The sequence below is a fragment of the Eschrichtius robustus genome, chromosome 13, assembly GCF_028021215.1.
Source record: "Eschrichtius robustus isolate mEscRob2 chromosome 13, mEscRob2.pri, whole genome shotgun sequence".
NCBI lineage: Eukaryota > Metazoa > Chordata > Mammalia > Artiodactyla > Eschrichtiidae > Eschrichtius > Eschrichtius robustus.
In genome coordinates this window covers 21,690,714-21,708,555 of record NC_090836.1, presented here as the reverse complement: position 1 = coordinate 21,708,555, position 17,842 = coordinate 21,690,714, and the positions used below count along the sequence as shown (strand labels likewise).

General features: G+C 38.7%; 1 protein-coding gene across 1 annotated transcript in view; it reads left to right on the top strand.

The window, feature by feature from the left end:
• Window positions 1–17,842, top strand: part of LMNTD1 (lamin tail domain containing 1) — a 445,486-nt gene that overhangs the window by 295,131 nt on the left and 132,513 nt on the right. The window contains exon 7 of the mRNA XM_068560487.1: window positions 8,927–9,011. The gene's annotated coding sequence lies outside the window, so the exon portion shown is untranslated. The remainder of the gene's footprint in view (window positions 1–8,926; window positions 9,012–17,842) is intronic.

The window sequence follows — 17,842 nt, the reverse complement described above, 5'->3', positions numbered from 1 at the left end:
GAAACCCTCTCTGAAAGATTATTTGGAAAATCCCAACGAATGGATTCAGACCAAGAATGTAGGGAACTGAAGGAAGGGTAAAAAACAAGATATGATTTCATACCCTTGGCTTATCTCAGGGCAGAAACTGCTTGGGCGAGACCAAGATCATTTCAGCCATCACTCTGAGTGGAGCCATGCAGTGTAGTGGGGAATGGGGTAGGCCTGAGGCACCATTTAGGGCTCTGAATTGGTTCCTTCTTCTAGGTGATAACATTGGCAAGTCACTACCTCTCTGAGCTTCATTCCCTCCGTCTGTCATGGAGGCAGTGGTAACCTTCCATTGAAATGTTTTGGTTCCTTCTAACACTTCTACCCCTTATTTGGAAAGCAAGAACACATTTTGCCCCAGCCCCAGTGCACCATCTGTTCTCTGGTCTTCTCTGCCTTGCTTGTGCCCCAGAAAACTGGCCTCTGTAGACTGCATCACCTGGTTCTCTTATTGATTTGCTTCGAACTGGGTTCAGCCAATGGAAGGCACTGGCAAGACATTGGAGGGAAAGCAGGGAAAGAGGTTGGATTATTCCCCTGCACACACACAGCTCCCTCCCTGCCTCACTGTTATTCAGGGGTGGCTGCATTCCTCCCAAGCCACAGCTCTAGCAACCACTTGTCTCCAGACACCTTTGCCCCTCTTCTACTTTTTTTAAAAATTAAAAAAAAATTTTTTTAAGATGTGCCACGTATTTTATTTTATTTTTAATTAATTTTTATTGGAGTATAGTTGATTTATGATGTTAGTGTTAGTTTCTGCTGTACAGCAAAGTGAATCAGTTATACATATACATATATCCACTCTTTTTTAGATTCTTTTCCCATACAGGTCATTACAGAGTATTGGGTAGAGTTCCCTGTGCTATACAGTAGGTCCTTATTAGTTATCTATTTTATATAGTAGTGTGTATATGTCAATCCCAGTCTCCCAATTTATCCCTCCCCCTTCTTTCCCCCCCAGTAACCATAAGATTGTTTTCTACATCTGTGACTCTATTTCTGTTTTGTAAATAAGTTCATTTGTACCATTTTTTTAGATTCCACATATAAGTGATATCATATGATATTTATCTTTCTCTGTCTGACTTACTTCACTCAGTATGACAATCTCTAGGTCCACCCATGTTGCTGCAAATGACATTATTTAATTCTTTTTAATGGTTGAGTAATATTCCACTGTATATACATACAACATCTTCTTTATCCATTCCTGTGTCGATGGACATTTAGGTTGCTTCCATGTCTGGGCTATTGTAAATAGTGCTGCAATGAATATTGGGGTGCATGTATCTTTTCAAATTATGGTTTTCTCTGGATATATGCCCAGGAGTGGGATTGCTGGATCATATAGTAGCTCTATTTTTAGTTTTTTAGTCCCTCTTCTACTTTAAACTTAAAGGTGATCATGATTTCTCATTCATTGGTGCTCCACCATCCCTTGTTTTCTTAACCCAGTCCCTATCTCTGTAAACAGTCCCTTTATTATACTGTCTTCAGGCTTAAGCCATTTGAAGTGGGTCAGCCTTTCCTGCAATGCCCCTGATACTAGAGGAGGGAGCCTAATCATATTGTCAAACATAATGGGGAACTGGAAACAGTATCAAAAGCTGGAGGCCTACTATGGAGAACAGTATGGAGGTTCCTTAAAACACTAAAACTAGAACTACCATATGACCCAGAAATCCCACTACTGGGCATATACCCTGAGAAAACCGTAATTCAAAAAGAGTCATGTACCACAATGTTCATTGCAGCTCTATTTACAATAGCCAGGACATGGAAGCAACCTAAGTGTCCATTGACAGATGAATGGATAAAGAAGACGTGGCACCTATATACAATGGAATATTACTCAGCCATAAAAAGAAATGAAACTGAGTTATTTGTAGTGAGGTGGATGGACCTAGAGTCTGTCATACAGAGTGAAGTAAGTCAGAAGGAGAAAAACAAATACCGTATACTAACACATATATATGGAATCTAAAAAAAAAAAGAAATGGTTCTGATGAACCTAAGGGCAGGACAGGAATAAAGATGCAGACCTAGAGAATGGACTTGAGGACACGGGGAGGGGGAAGGGTAAGCTGGGACGAAGTGAGAGAGTGGCATGGACATACATACACGACCAAGTGTAAAATAGATATCTAGTGGGAAGCAGCCACATAGCACAGGGAGATCAGCTCGGTGATTTGTGACCACCTAGAGGGGTGGGATAGGGAGGGTGGGAGGGAGAGGCAAGAGGGAGGAGATATGGGGATATATGTATGTGTATAGCTGATTCACTTTGTTATAAAGCAGAAACTAACACACCATTGTGAAGCAATTATACTCCAATAAAGATGTTAAAAAAAAAGAAAAAAAAAAAGCTGGAGACCAAAGAAAACCAGGGATTTAAAGAACCAGAGAGATGAGATGGAGAAATGATGGATCTAGTAGAGTCATGTGAGCAGTTTCTATAGTCTCTGCTAAGTTCTTTACATGCATGGCATTTAAACTTCACCCTATGAGTTAATATGATCACCTAATCTAGAGGTGAGGAAACTATGCCTTAGAGTGGTTAAGTAATTTGTTGAGATCACTCTTTAGTAACTGACAGAGCTAAGATTTGAATCCAGGACCTTTTACCTCCCAAACCCCTGCTCTTACCTAGAACAGAAACTTACTTTCTATTGCAGAAACAAGAGCTGTGGTTGACTGCTAGCTTTACATACTTTCAAGACTTAGTATGTGGCATGACTGTGTCTCGAAGACACATATGGGACAGCTAATTTGGAGATATTTAGGAAGTTTATATGAGTTTGGATGAATACAGAGTTGGAAGGTCGCGATGGGAGCAGCTGGCATCTCTTCTCTGCATCACTTTCTGCTCTCAAAGCTTTGGCAACTCCCCATTGACCCCAATAAAATCCAGCCTCCTTGGCCTGTCCTTTAAGGTTCTCTGCAATCATACTGTAACTTCCCTTTGGGGATTATCTCCCCCCCATCACACATTCAACTTGCTCTGATCAAACTGACTTTTTCTTTGTGGTTCACTTGTTTCTTCATGAAGTTGCCTTCTTTCTATTTTTCTCCTTTGAAATCCTCTTAAGCCTTTCTGTCCCACTTCAAAGCTACTTCCTCCAGACAGATCTTTTCTTATCACCTCCACCACAAGTTACCACCTCTCCCTCTTCTGAACATTGACAGCTTTGTTTACACTACTTTCTCTGCACATATCATATGCTGCTTGGACTTCTAGTTGCCTACATTCATCTGTCTTAGCCGTTAGGAGCTTAGAGGATGGGGAACACAAAGATGAGGAAAACAAAACCCCTGCCCCCAGGGTGGTAAGAACACAAAGGACTGTAAATACCAATGCCTCTGTATATTTGGGGATTTGACTTTAGGCAACTGATAAGAACTGTGGGCAGGTAAAAGAGTAAATGTTCACATATAGTTGAAGGAATCAGGGAGGGTTTCTTGGATAAAAAGACATTTGTATGTACCTGGAACTCTGGTTGGACTGTCCACCATCATAAGTCGAGGAGGGCATTCTTTGGAGAGACAGAAGCCTAAGACAGCTTCAAAAATGTTGCTTTCATTGTGCATCCCAGTATCTCTGGTAATTAATGAAACTAGTAATAGTGTCTATCGTTTACTGAGTGCTTAACACATGCCAGACGTTATGTTAAGTGCTGTTTGTACCTTATTTCATCTAATTCTCGTAAAAGCCTCCCCATTTTACAAATGAGAAAACCAAGGCCTAAAGAGTTTTGGTAACTTGTCCAAAGTGGCCCACTTAGTCAGTGGCAGAGCTGAAACTTATACCTATATCTAACTGATAAGAAAGTCCAGAAGATGAAATATGAGGCCACATTGCCTTTCTTGTTACAACTTGATATGATATATATTCCTTCTTTATGCATCTACAACCAATATTCCAGAGAAAATTCAAACCCTCAAAGAGGTATATGGAGCCAACATAATCCTCGCATAATATTTATAAACTGACATATTTTAAGGATCTAGTTATTTACAATGGATGTCTGAGAGTTCTTTTTAAAAATAATATTTCGAAACAACGTTCCATTTATCTTCTATTATATTGGGGCAATAAAATTATGACTCTTTAATCTTAGGTACAAAACAAATTCCAAAATGTCTTTGAGTGATATAGGTTTTCTCTTGAAATATTTCTAAAAATAAAATATGGTCCCACAGTAATTATGTTAATCACCATTCAAATCACGGTCTCTATTTAAATTCAAAACTGTATCTAGTGAGTTAAAAACTATTGGTCTTTGATATTTTTATCAGGATAAAAAAATGTCACAGTGCCTCCCAAATTTACAAATGAAATTATAGGATATGGGCAAAATTTACCAAAAACAATGAGCTTCCATTTTCCAGATGCTCAAGTAATGAACATTAACATTGGAGTTTCCTGCGTGCAAGTTATAAACTAGCACAAGCTGAAAAGGAAATGTCAGTATTTTTTTTCTTGTCATAAAACCTTTTTTTCCCAGATGTTATGAAATGTTTCTGTGCCCAGTGTGGGAACAGTAATGAATTTTCATATTAACAAAATATGACCGTGCATCAAGATGTTGACAATTATGTGACGTATAGTCTTCAACCCCAGGATGAATTGAAGAGGCAGTCACTACATTGCACTGTGTTAGCAAAAGAGCCCTGAAGTAAGGTCAGCTTGAGGACAGATTGCTAGCAAAATCTGCTAAAAAAGTGAGAGAAAGAGAGAGAGAGGGAGGCTTCCAGGGGTAGATTATTTTCTACCAATAGGCAGAAGGATGGCAGGTGTTCACAAGTGTGGTACCACCAGTTAGAGCACTCTTTCTCGGGCCTCTTGGTGGATGCCTTGCTTTGGTGCAGAGGAGCAGCTCTGGAGAACTACAGGAAATGTTAGCTTTAGTAGAGACCCCAGTGCTAGAGATTTGGGGGGGAAAAAGTCACATCTGAAAGACATAAAGTTTGGAATTGTCAGGGCTTTGGTTCTGTTCAGAATTAAAAGTAGCCAGAAACGAAAAGGCAATGGAAAATGGAGTCCTTGCAGTTTTATCCAATCGCTATTGTATGCATGCATCAACATATGGACTTTTGGGCAATTAACAAACAGTTTTTCAGATCATATATTCTTGTAAGAAATGTAGAGGTCTGAAAACATCTCCCAGAATGACCACAATAGTCTATTGTTAGACTTGACAGAAATTAGGCCATAAAATGGGTAAAAGTTTGATTTGTTTAAACTATTTTTCACTCCCTAGGAAATACCGCCAGCATCATGAACATCAGTGGTCTGATAAATATAACGTATCTCGCGGAACAAGACTTAGGGTGACCAACAATCCTGGTTTTTCTGGGACTGAGGAGTTTCCCCAGGACATGTGACTTTCAGTGCCTCTGAAACCACCACTAGCCTGGGGTAGTACCAGGCAAACATAGATGGTTGGTCAGCCAACAATAAGATCAAATGTTTCACTTTCTCTTTCATATGCTAAATTGATACGCAATTTAAAAGTGCTAAGAACAACAAAAAACAGCTCTTTTATTTTTAAGCCACTAACTTCTATTCCATTTTTTAAATTACAGATTTGTTGGAAAGCTAAATGATTTTTTTTTTAGAAATAAAATAATGCAATAAAATGTTACCTTCTTTTATAAACTGAAGATGTTTTTTTCATAGCTTATAAGGAGTGATTCAGTCATTTCATTACTTTAAAGCACATAAAAGCTTTTGCTTTAAACATAGAACAAATAAATAAACTAACCCCAAAACACGAAATGCTATGACTCCTGAAAACTAATACACTGAAAGAGAAGATATAGCGATATGGGCGAGAGCTATTGCATTGGTGATGCCCGTGATTCTGACTGGGGCTCTGTCCTGTGACGTGTTGAAAAGAAGAGCTCAAAGAAGCTGAGAAGCAGTGTTGTATTTGGGAATACAGCAGGTATCTGCACATATGGATTGATGAAAGGAAATGATGGGAAGGGTTGAGCTGCTCAATGCCACTTCCTCGCTCTTGGGCCTCCTTGACAGAGGACAAGCTGCAATTGAAGTGGGAAGAATAGGGGGATAGAACCTAGAAATGCACACTAAGACCTGAAGATCATTCTTTTTTTTTTTTTTTGCACTTAAGAGCAGGGCTTCAGGCAATTCTGTTTATTGCGTTAGAATTTAATAATAGCTGAGTGGTTTTAAAAATACATTTTAGAAGGAACATTGCACCTGTTTGTGATTCATGCTAATTTAAAATATAAGGTGTTCTATTTTCATTCCTTGCTTTTATATTGTGCTAATTGTACCTAAATGGAAAATGTTTAACTTTTGTCAAATGAATGGAGCTGGATACAAAGCAAGATGGCAATCATGGTTTTGATTTCTTTTAAAGGGCATATTTTTACATACACCAAGAAAAATTAAGTAAATTAAATTTACTAAATGTTATTAGTGTAAGTTATTTCCAGGTTGGAAAATAGCAAATTTTAATTTTATTTTGTATTATTTCCCATTTCTCTAAAATGAATGTGCATCATTTTTAGAGTAGAACTAATAGTCTTTCAATAAACATTCTTCTTCAAGAAAAATGAAACATTTTGATTACTTTCATTTTCTCTATTAGAGAAAGTGATAAATTAATAAGCATTTGACTATTGCATACAAATAAAGGAGAAGGCATGATCAATACCCTCAAAAAGTGTAAAATATATCAGGAAAGGCAGACTGAACCTGAAAAAAGAAAATCATAAATATTAGATTGTGATAATAAAAGTCAATGTTATTCAAGGTCATTCATTAAAAAAGCAATCTTAGTATTATTTTGTGCTATGTACTACATCATACATATATTGAAAAAAAATCACTGATTATTAGAATCTGCCTGCATTTTAGAGTACAAAATATGTTCTAGAAAGTGCCCCCTTGCAAAAGCTTTATACCTAATTTCCCAAAGCAGCATTTAGTCTAAAATAACCCAATTTGCGCCAAACATTGATGAATGCTCAGCCTATCTTCAATCACTTACAACTCTCCATTTGTCATTCATCTCACTAATAGGTGTCTGTGTTGAATCTCCTTACTTATAGAGTCAATGGAAAACCAAACCAAATGTAAAAGGAGAAAAGGACCACATCTGCAGAACTTTAAAATCATCTTTGGATTCTAATTGGATCTACTTTGATTACAATTCTAATCATTTGAGTCAGTCATTTTCATTTTGAGCTGAGATAGATCACCCATAATGTGATACTTCTCTTTACTCATCTGTAAAACGGAAATAAAGCTGATCACATAGAATGAAGGTGATGCTATCTCTTCCACTTGCTGAGAAAAATTACCTTCTCTAAAAAAGTCTTTGTGGGAAAATTAAACATCAAAACAATTATAATGATTGGCCACTAAGTTTTTAAAGGATAAGATAGTCTTTTTTTTCCTCTGCACCCAAATAAATGGAAACATAAAAAACAAGAGACTGTTCCCTAAACAGAAGAACCGAAAATAGTTTTTCACCTTCCCTAAGAAATCAAGCTTGTTATTGTTACTATGGCAACAGGTTGTCAGTTGAAGACTAGAGTTTCTCTGGTCTGCCTGATTATTGAGCAGAAGGAAATAGAACATTTTATTAGTATTATTTTTATTTTAAAATAAATAATCAATGTCTTTATGCTCTCAAATGGTTGGAATACAGGTACAGTAATAAGAACCACACTGCAAAACGAATTTGGGCACTAAATAAGGGAGCTAAGCTCAAGGCACAGAGTATGCCATCTGTGACCTGCTGGTGATCTCTTGGTTGTCTTGACTGGACTCTAAGTCCCTTCACTTGGCCTTGTTGCCCTCTCTCTGGTGGGAAATACTTGGTCAGTAATAATGTGTGGATGAAAATCCATTCCCTCACCAATCAACAAGTACTTATTGAGTGCATACTACATACCAGGTACTATTTCAGTACCTGACACAGTGTTTGAATAAATGGACAAAATTACTACCTGGGCTCACATTCTTGTGGTGGATACAGGCCAAAACCAAACAGGTAAACCCATTAAATAATATCAGATAGTAATAGCAGCTATGAAGAAATATAAAGCATATTAAGTATTAGGACGATTTTTGAAAGAAGAAGGAAATCCTGAAAAACTAAAAGCTTCAAGAAAACCATAATATTTTAATTTACCTATAACTAGGCCTGATAGATGTAGATTATATATGCATATACCAGTACATCAGTCATTTTCTTTAAATGAATATAGATTTAATAGGACCCTCTATGTGTCAGGTACTCGGATCATTGTTGGGAAGAGTGAGACATGGACGCAGATCTAGAGCTTAAAATATTCAAGGCCCTAATACTGCTAATGGAATCCCCAAATTTGAGACCTCCAATTCCTTTAGGACTCTATATTTTGTCCCTCTCTTGAGTAAATTCCTTAAAGTTTTCCAAGTATGCTTTATTGCTCTAAAAAATGCCTTTGGGGTATTTTCATGTAATTTCTTACAGAAAAAAGAAGGTTCAAATTTTCACTGTCTACCTTACCATTTTACATAGAAAGTTCTTTTGTGGAACTCATGACTTTGGGAGGTAGTAAAGGAAGAAGATATACGTGAATTTTGAAAGAATTTGAACAGTTTTATGAACGGCAGATCCATTCCTAGCAACTAAGAAAAGCTGAAAGGTTTGGAGTGTGCATTCTGCTAAGGAGCCTATAAAACAGAGATTGCACTGTGGGATGAAGAGAATTGGGAACGGCATACAGTTAGGAAGGAAAACCAAGCCCTCCCTTCCCTGCTGAGGTTGTGCTGGCAATAGATGACAGAGCTGCAGGAACACTGGACCACCCACTGTGTCAGTTCCTGTGTTCTTATCTGACTGTATTTATTCTTTATTGTCTCATAAAGGACCTTGCACTGACTTGGCGACTTTGCTGGACAACACGTAGGCGTTATATTTTTATGCGGCCATAAAACAACTGCAGCGATTGCGGTAAGCACACTTATCTGCTTTTTTCATGATCAACGTTGGGCATGGATTATAATTGTTTGCTTCCTTTACCTGGATTGAAGATCATATTCTGCAAATAATTCTAAGGCGCTTTATGAATACTGTATGCAGCCAAATAGAAATGTTTGTTTTACAACAATAGCCAGGGTTGAGCAAAACAGGGTGTTCACACCGAACTCTTGGGAAATCCTGATTCTAGAAACTTGCGCAGATACATTTCTAAGGGTTACAAGCTGTTCTCTTCCTCCTCTAAAGTTTTTTGTTTGTGTGTTTGGGTTTTTTGTTTGTTTGTTTTGTTTTGTTTCAAGTACTTGTTAATCTTCAGACCATCAGGGTCATGTCCTATTGTCCTCGAGTTAATCTTGCTATCCCGGATTGGAACACGACTGTATTGTGTCAGGTGCCTTTGAGAAAGAACCTCATCAAGCTGAACAGTTGACAGAGTTGAGACCTACAGCATTTCTGATGAAACCTTAGGAAAAAACTATTCACCTAGGAGCTTGTCGGGCTCTGAGCCCTGTGCCCAGACCTCTCTTTTCCACTCGCAATCCTCCACGTACGCCCATTAATTCTCCTCACACAGAGGCATTTGTGGTCCTTTCCAATTCAGAGAATATTGCAGTAGGAGCACCATTAGCACGAGTTCTGGGTGGTGGAACACGGTGTTTCAGCCCATTTCTTCTGACAGTACGGCCTGTACCGAGGCGGGCAGCAGCAGTCCTTTGGAAGATCCTGCCAGTGGGTTAATTAGTGGCAGAACCCACATGTGCCCAGGGGATATTATGACATTTTCCCTCTGAAAGATGATTTCTATTCACATTCCAAATTCTGAAACATTGAAGTCAAAATGTTAATAAGCTAATGAGCCTATAATTTTTTTTCAGATTTGGAAACTGATTTTATTACATTGTAGAATTAACACATTCTCCTTTTCCCTCTACATTAATTAATTTATTTTGAAATGTACAGACTGTGGAGATTGTGTAAACTGAAATTTACACCATCTCAGCATTGCCCTGTGCTTGCTTCAGGTTTACAGCATTGATCTGCCTCATTCAAGTTTCCTTTGTTTTCCTTAATTTCCAGCCATGCCTGGATATGGGCTCTTTTGCCTTTCTTTTTTATTTATTCACTTCCACAATCCAGACCAAGGCTCAGCTCTTTCCTTTAGCTGCCATTTAGTCCTCAGAAGAGCCAGGCTCTGCTTTGACTTTTGAAATACTTGTCTGCCTTCAGTACTTTACCAGTTTATATTATTTTGGTCAGGTCATCATGACATACTGCATCATTTCTTAAGTTGTTTTCTTACATCCCTGCCTGTAATTCTATTTGATTAGATATAAGTGGCAAAGTCACTTTGGCCTTACATTTGAATAAAATCTGCTGTCTCTCAAGCTGTGTGTGTGTGTGTGTGTGTGTGTGTGTGTGGTGTGAAGGCTGGTGGTGGGATGATGGGGTGAAGAAGAAAAGCTGGGGAGAAAACATTCTTATGCCTGTGGTATCAGCAGCTTCTCCCAATCCAAGGAAGGATTTGAAATATACCCTCAACACCCTTGCCCTTCCATTCCTGAAAGACTCTGGAATCGAATTGGGCAATCTCCTGTTGAGATTTCCCGGAAAATAGGGAGGTTCCCCAGAAATTGCTTACAGAGCAGCCCGGGTTTCTCTCCAAATCTAGGCAGTCTTGGGCTGCTTGGCAAAAAAAGCAGAGAGATTTCTGGAAGTAGGAATTTGCTCTGGTAATGCCCCACACCTGTCCAGGCTGTTTTTTGTTTTTTTTTTTTTTAATTTAAATTTTATTTTAAATTTCAGGCTATTCGAAATGGTTAATTTTTCAAATCTCCTCGGGAACCTGTATCATGTGGGGAGGAGGGGAATAATGGGCGAGAGAGGGATGATATAGACGTTCAAATATGATTGATTGAAAATGTATGGAAGTGAGCAAGTCAAGCTCTTTCTTTTCATTGACGGTGAATGATCTGTACACAGTGGGCACTCAGAAAACATTTAATTTAAAAATATTTAATATTTAATGTTTTTTGCTTACCAAAAAAGCTTTTGGTGGGGATAAAAATATATATAAGCTAAAATGTTTTAAAGTAACTTCCAGAATTCTGTAAAGCAACCATCAGGCAGAGGTGGACTAACCAGCATTCAGCAAGACCCAAGAAAGGGATGGAATGAGGAAGACAGGAAAATCCTGCTTAGCACGTTCTTCAGGGGCCACTGCCTGGGCAGTAAACAGGCATCTCCACTGTTCCGCCCTAATTTGGTTTCATGACCCCAGGCTTTGAAGGGTCACCTTGAGAGATGATCTCAGCCCCAGATGCCATGGTCACTGACCTGGCATGACCTCTCCCACATCTGTGTAGGCCCCTGAGCTAAGGAAGTTTTCGCACTCTCGGATCCCAGTAACTCTGTGGGTGTCCCTGTCCTGGTTAGGATCTTCCCGCAGGCTCTTGTTCTTGCTGACCCACGCCTAACAAGAAGCATGAAATCGGGCAGAAGCTATTTGCCTCTGTACTCTACCACATCCCTCAGCCCGCCTCCCCTGTACCCCAGGAAGCATGTCCCCTGAAGGTGCAGTCTGGCCAAGTACCAATGCCAATCAAACCAGGACAGAGAGAAGCTGGGAAGTTTCTGTCCTCTCCTAGTCCTCCCACCCCAACCTCAGCAGATGAGGTCTGGAGTTAGTCTTGCAGATGTAGACAAGAGATCCAGAAATCTGGGGGTAATCACTATGTGACCTGTGCCATACCAGGCCCTTCTGTATGTCTGCGTTTACGCCCTGGACTTCCGTTGAACGCGTCAGTGCCCTGATGTCCCTCCTTACCCTCAGCTCGGCTGGCTACCTGGGACCCGCCACCCTGCCTCACTTTTACTCAGCCCTGTTGCATTGTCTCCAGTCTTTCAACAGACTGACCACATGGCTCCACTATGAATGCGAGGGTCCCACTCCCCGGAGTCCTGCTTCTCGTTGCTTTGGTGCTCCTGTGGGTATCTACCTAGGCTGGACGAGAACTTGATGCGGCCACACTCACTTTTGACTGCATATTCAGGCTATTGGCTATTTTCTGGGACGTCAGAGCCATAGCTGGGTCAGTTTTCAGGATTGTAGTTCTTGTTTCCTCTTCTTGCCTACTGGCATTTGCCACCGAGGTCCCAGTATACATTCATGCATCTATGTGCAGGGTTAAGAGCACATGCCCTTCTTTTCTGCCTGTTAGAGCTGTTATCTGACACGCTGTCCGGACCTCATGCTGCCCCTAGCTGGCTGTAGTACTCGCCAGTCCTCTCCAAGAAGGCTGGCCCCGCGGTCCTGATGATCCTAGCTCCTCTCCTGTAACTAGTTATGTCCTGGCGGGACAGAAGGTCCTTTCAAGTCATTATTTTTCTTAGTGATTCTTTTACTTTAGCAGTCAGCATCCTGGTTTATTCCATCATCTTCACATGACCAGGTGAATCTGGCCAAGCTGCATCAATTTACTGTGCTCAGTAAATGTTTGTTGCCAAGATTTGCCCAATTATGGTGTGCCTTGTAAGTTGTGCTCTCTCTAAGAAACTCAGTGAAAATGAACTGAGCTAAGACAAACAAATTGGGTGATAGTAAATGGCTTTAAAATGGGTTTATGAAAAATATCAACAGAGAGTTCCTTTATATAGTTTTCTGGTGCATTCCTAACTACTGACAGAGATAGAGAGACAGAGAAACAGTGTCAAGAACATTACTGATAGACAGTTAAGCAGGCAGAATGACAAAGTATATTTAAATCAATAGGACTTGATTTCTGAAGTTTTATTCAGTCACAGCTAGTCAGTAAGAGCAGATTAAAGGAAAGCTACATTAGAGACTAATTTGTGTATCACAGATGGAAATTTCTATATTCTCCTTAAACCTCCAACTCCATGTCCTCTTAATGCTGGAATAAAAGTAAACCACTGTCAATCTCATCCTCCATTTCTTTTTTTTTAATTAAAATTTAAAAAATAGAAGAATAGTTTGTTTACAATATTATATTAGTTTCAGATATACAGCATAGTGATTCAGTATTTTTACAGCTCATACTCCATTAAAAGTTATTACAAGATAACAGTTGTAACTCCCTGTGCTATATCCTCATTGCTTGTCTATCTTATATATCATAGTTTGTGTTTCTTAATCCCCTACCCCTAATTTGCCCCTCCCCACTTCCCTCTCCCGTTTGGTAACCATTAGTTTGCTTTCTACATCTCTGAGATTGTTTCTGTTTTTCACATACATTCATTTGTATTATTTTTTAGATTCCACATGTAAGCGATATCATACAGTATTATAATATCTGTACACTGACTCCTCAGCCTTTTTCTCTGGGATGCAATGTGGTGAAATGGGGGGATGAATATGGGTTTGGGGCCTATAAGTCTGTATGTGCTACTTGTTAGCAGAATGGCATATAACTAGATAAATTACTCATGTAGGCATAAAATAAACAGATAATCTGTTGAAGGCATCTGTAAAATGAGGACCACCATGTATCATTGGGACCTTTTTATGACCAAATGATGAAATTTCTGTAACAGAACTTGTAGGGTGTCCAGCTCAACACATAGCAGTTTCTTATCCCTTCTTTCTTCCCTTTTCATAGTTTCTCCCAAAGGAAAGGAAGAGCATGTCCAAGGCTGTCAAGCCTCTTGTGCTGACCTATTGCCCCAGCTCTCCCACAGTGGGCTCCCTCACACATCTGCACCCATCCCCCGCTATAAAGCGTGTTATCTCCCTCTACCCGGGCACTTTCTCTTCTGCCTTTGATGGGTTCTTGAAAATAAATTCTACCTATATTTTTTTCTTAATTTCTGATGATTTTCTTCTTTTCAAAACCAATATACTAAAATGAGTGGTGTGTTTTCATCACCGATTTTCTCACTACATGTCATCTCCTTAATTCTTAATGGCTTGCACAGACTTTTAAGTCCCTCTAGAAGGAAATTTCCAGAGTCTGGAATGCTGTCCTTCTGGCTTGGTGGGATTACGTACGAGTAACTTTGAAGTGTCGTCCATGCTCATCAGATGATAGGAGTGTTTCTGCATGTACAAAGCGTTAAATACATTAGAAGTATCGTATTGAAAAGGCTGCCTTGGAGAATAAAAGAAGATACAAGGAATTCCGGTCATAAAATATGAAAATTATGTAATCTTATATTTTCATCAACACTAAAAACTTGTATTTTTGAAGCAAGATATAATCTCTAAATTGGCCAATATAATATCCTATAGGAAATGAACTTTAGATATATATGAACAAGAAAGACAGAAGGAAAGAAAGAGAGAAAGAAGGAAAAAAGAAAGAAAGGAAGGAAGTGAATTGTGTTAGTGTCCCTTTAAGAAACATCTGTTATTATTTTGACCTGTTTTGCATAGACTGAAACCCTTCCAGAAGCATCATACATTATACATTTGGTAAATTACAGCACTTTTACCTAATTGCTCCTTTAGGAGCTAATGACCCCATTTGCTGCTTTGTCTAAGACACCTGATGCAATCAACACAGAAAGGGTGTGCTCAGTCTCATACACTGCCTAGAAAATTTGCATTTTGTTCAAAATTAAATGCAATTTCAAAGTGTCTTTTTTTAAAAAAATTTAATCAATCTAGTATACTGTAGGCATTGCTGAAACAACACATTCGCTAAAATTTGTGAAGGTGACTTTGGTGAACGGATTTTTATCTTTAAATAGACTCAGCTTGCTGTATATGCAAAATGACTACTTGTGCAGAATCAACCATGGAAATTCACTGAACATGCCCTTTGCTCTCATAACATTGAAAATCACAGCATAACCTGAAGGACCTCATTTAGTTAAGAAATCAGTGTGTGATTTATACAGGTACCATGTAGAAACCTTATCATGGGTCTATGCCCAGCGTGCTTTTCTGTTATAATTATTATTTGTAGAGGTCGATTTGTGGTTTGGACTGTCTTTTATTTTTGAATGAATACTTGATTTCTTGGCCAATAAAAAATGTGTAAGCGTCGTATAGTTTAAAAATAACTGTCTGTAAAAAGATGAATAGTATAGTTCAAAACTATTTCTCTATTCATAGAATTTGAGAATTGTAGAGCTGGAAGAGACCTAAAAAAATAATATATTCCAATGCCCTTATTAGACAAGCATGCAAAGAGAGGCCCATGAGAGACCAAGTGACTTGCCAAGGTCTGTTTCTCCCTGCAAACTTGTGACCAAATTAGGATAAGAACCTAGTTTATGAGATACTTGTTTCCACGGAAAATACTTATGAAGGGACTTTTAAAGAATTTAAAAATCACTTTATCCAACTCATGATAATATAATGCATAAGTAAACAGACTTATGTCGGAAAACCATTATTCTAATTAGTTGTTTTTTTTGTATATATAGAGTATCATTTTCCAACTGAATTTTGTATTGTCACATTTCTTTTAAGTGAAAATGAGTAATTCAATAATTCTTGTCATCTGGAGTCTCACAGACTAAGGATTTAATTAGATCCACTGATAGAAAAAAAATGTCTTAGGCAAGTGTGGTGTATGAAAATTATAATGAGAAAGTTTACCTACATACTATAATCACCTACAAGTATTCGCCATTTATATATAAATATAGCCAGTGGATTGTTAGTTTTGCTAATTACAGACAATATTTATCTATTCATTATAAGATATTATCTACTAGTTTAACCTAGCTTTGGTGGTTATTTATAACTGAAAATAATGAAAGTGGTAGAGTTGAATATAGACTATATTTTAATTCTAACTTTTCACTCGCATCAGTCTGTATTACAGTATACAGTGTTTTATAGTATAACAACTCAGAGGATTTGCTTATGGTGATATTTCTCTGAAATGTGTTTTCTTGCTGCATATTTTTAGCCTACTTTTTCCTCCTATAATAATCAAAGCCAGGGAGTATTGAAAAACCAGGCCTTTGGGTTAACACACATGGGTAGCTGACACCATCAGTCTTAACACAGGCGCCTCTCTAAGGGGCTTTGATAAAATTGCAAGTTACCAAAGAAAAAAGAAATCCCGGGGCCAGGTTGGGTACTGGCAATCCATCAACAGGAAAGCAGAAGACCATTTAAAAGTAGACTAGATCCTATAAACCAAGATGAATTGGGGAAGATAGAACGATCAAATGACAAATTAGGGGCAAATGAGAGATCAGAGCAACAGGAAAGGGCTGTGAGAGATCAGAGGGAGACGAGAGGCAGGTAAAGGCTAGGATGGTTTCTGAGCCCATTTACAAACACTGAACTCTAATTGCCACAGACTATCTGGGAATAACTGACCAGCTCTTGCTGAGCTGGGATAGGTCTGCCACCACACACCATCTAGACCACTACCTTGTCTCCTAGTTTTGGGTTCACCATGTGTCAAAAACATTAATAAACATCTACTGTGTGTATGCGTGTGCAAAGTATTGAGACCACAAAGAGGAATAAGACAAAGTTATAGCTCTTCAGTAGTTCAATCTAGTGGAGGGCAAAGGAAACTCACATATACTGAAAACCTACCATGCGCCAGCCGTGGTGGAAGGATTTTATCAATACATACACCATCTGTGATGGGTTGAATTGTGATCTCTGAAAAGGTTTGCTGAAGTCCTAATCCCAGTACCTCAGAATGTGACCATATTAGGAAATAGGGTTGTTGCAGATGTCATTAGGTACTGGAGTAGGGTGGGACATTAATCCAATATGACTGGTGTTTGTATAAGAAGAGGAGAAAAGACACAGAGACACAGGAAGATCCCAATGTAAAGACACAGGCAGAGATTATAGAGGGATGCATCTATAAGCCAAAAACACCAGGGACTGCTGGCTGTCACCAGAAGCCAAGAGAGGCATGGAGGAAACAGATTGTCCCTCAGAACCCTCAGAAGGAACCAACCCTGCTGACACCTTGAGTTTTGATCTAGCCTCCAGACTGTAAGACTGTGAACAGTTATTTGAAGCCACCTAGTTTGTGGTACCTTTTGACAGCAGCCCTCAGAAACTAACATACCATCTAATTTAATCCTTATAAGAATTTACGTGGTAAGTAGTATTAGCCCCACTTAGAAACTAGATTTTTTTTTATAACTACCCTTATTTCAAAAGAAATAGCTTTGAGATTAGATAGAACTGAATTCACATACTGGTCTGCCACTAACTAGCTAGAAAAACTTGGACAAATGGTTTAAAATTTCCTAAGCCTACATTTGCCCTTATGTAAAATGGAGATCATCCTGCTGGGGTTCATACTTCCTTATTTACACTGGCCGCTAGGAAGCTAAAAACCAAATTTGTAGCCCAAGTATACAGGATCCCAGACATGCTATTTTGTGTGTTTAAAAATCTTTTGGTAGCATACAAACTTTTATCAAGCTGCTGTAAATTTTTGAGGGGGTAAATTAAGTTAAACATAAAGATAATTTTAGATAAGGCTGATGCCCATAGAATATCACTCATAAATCACATGACAGGATTGATAACATTCCACCAGAGTCTACATGAGTGGCCTCCAAAGCAGGGTCCTACACCCCATGAGATGAGATGATCCCTTCAGGTGAAGGAAAAAAATGTTAGAGCTAGTATTTATATTTTTATTTATCAAAAAAAGAAAGGGAATAAGCGTTCCTAATATTTACTAAAGTTGACAATCATACCTCACTTAGTCCGTATCAGGGCAGTCAAGTGTGAGACAGCCGGAGGGCAGTGGATGTTCATGGCTGACTGCAGTGTACAAACTGGTTCTTCCGAGAAGGCGTACTGAAAAATGGTGCACCTGATATGTGCCTACTTAACTGAAGTTCCA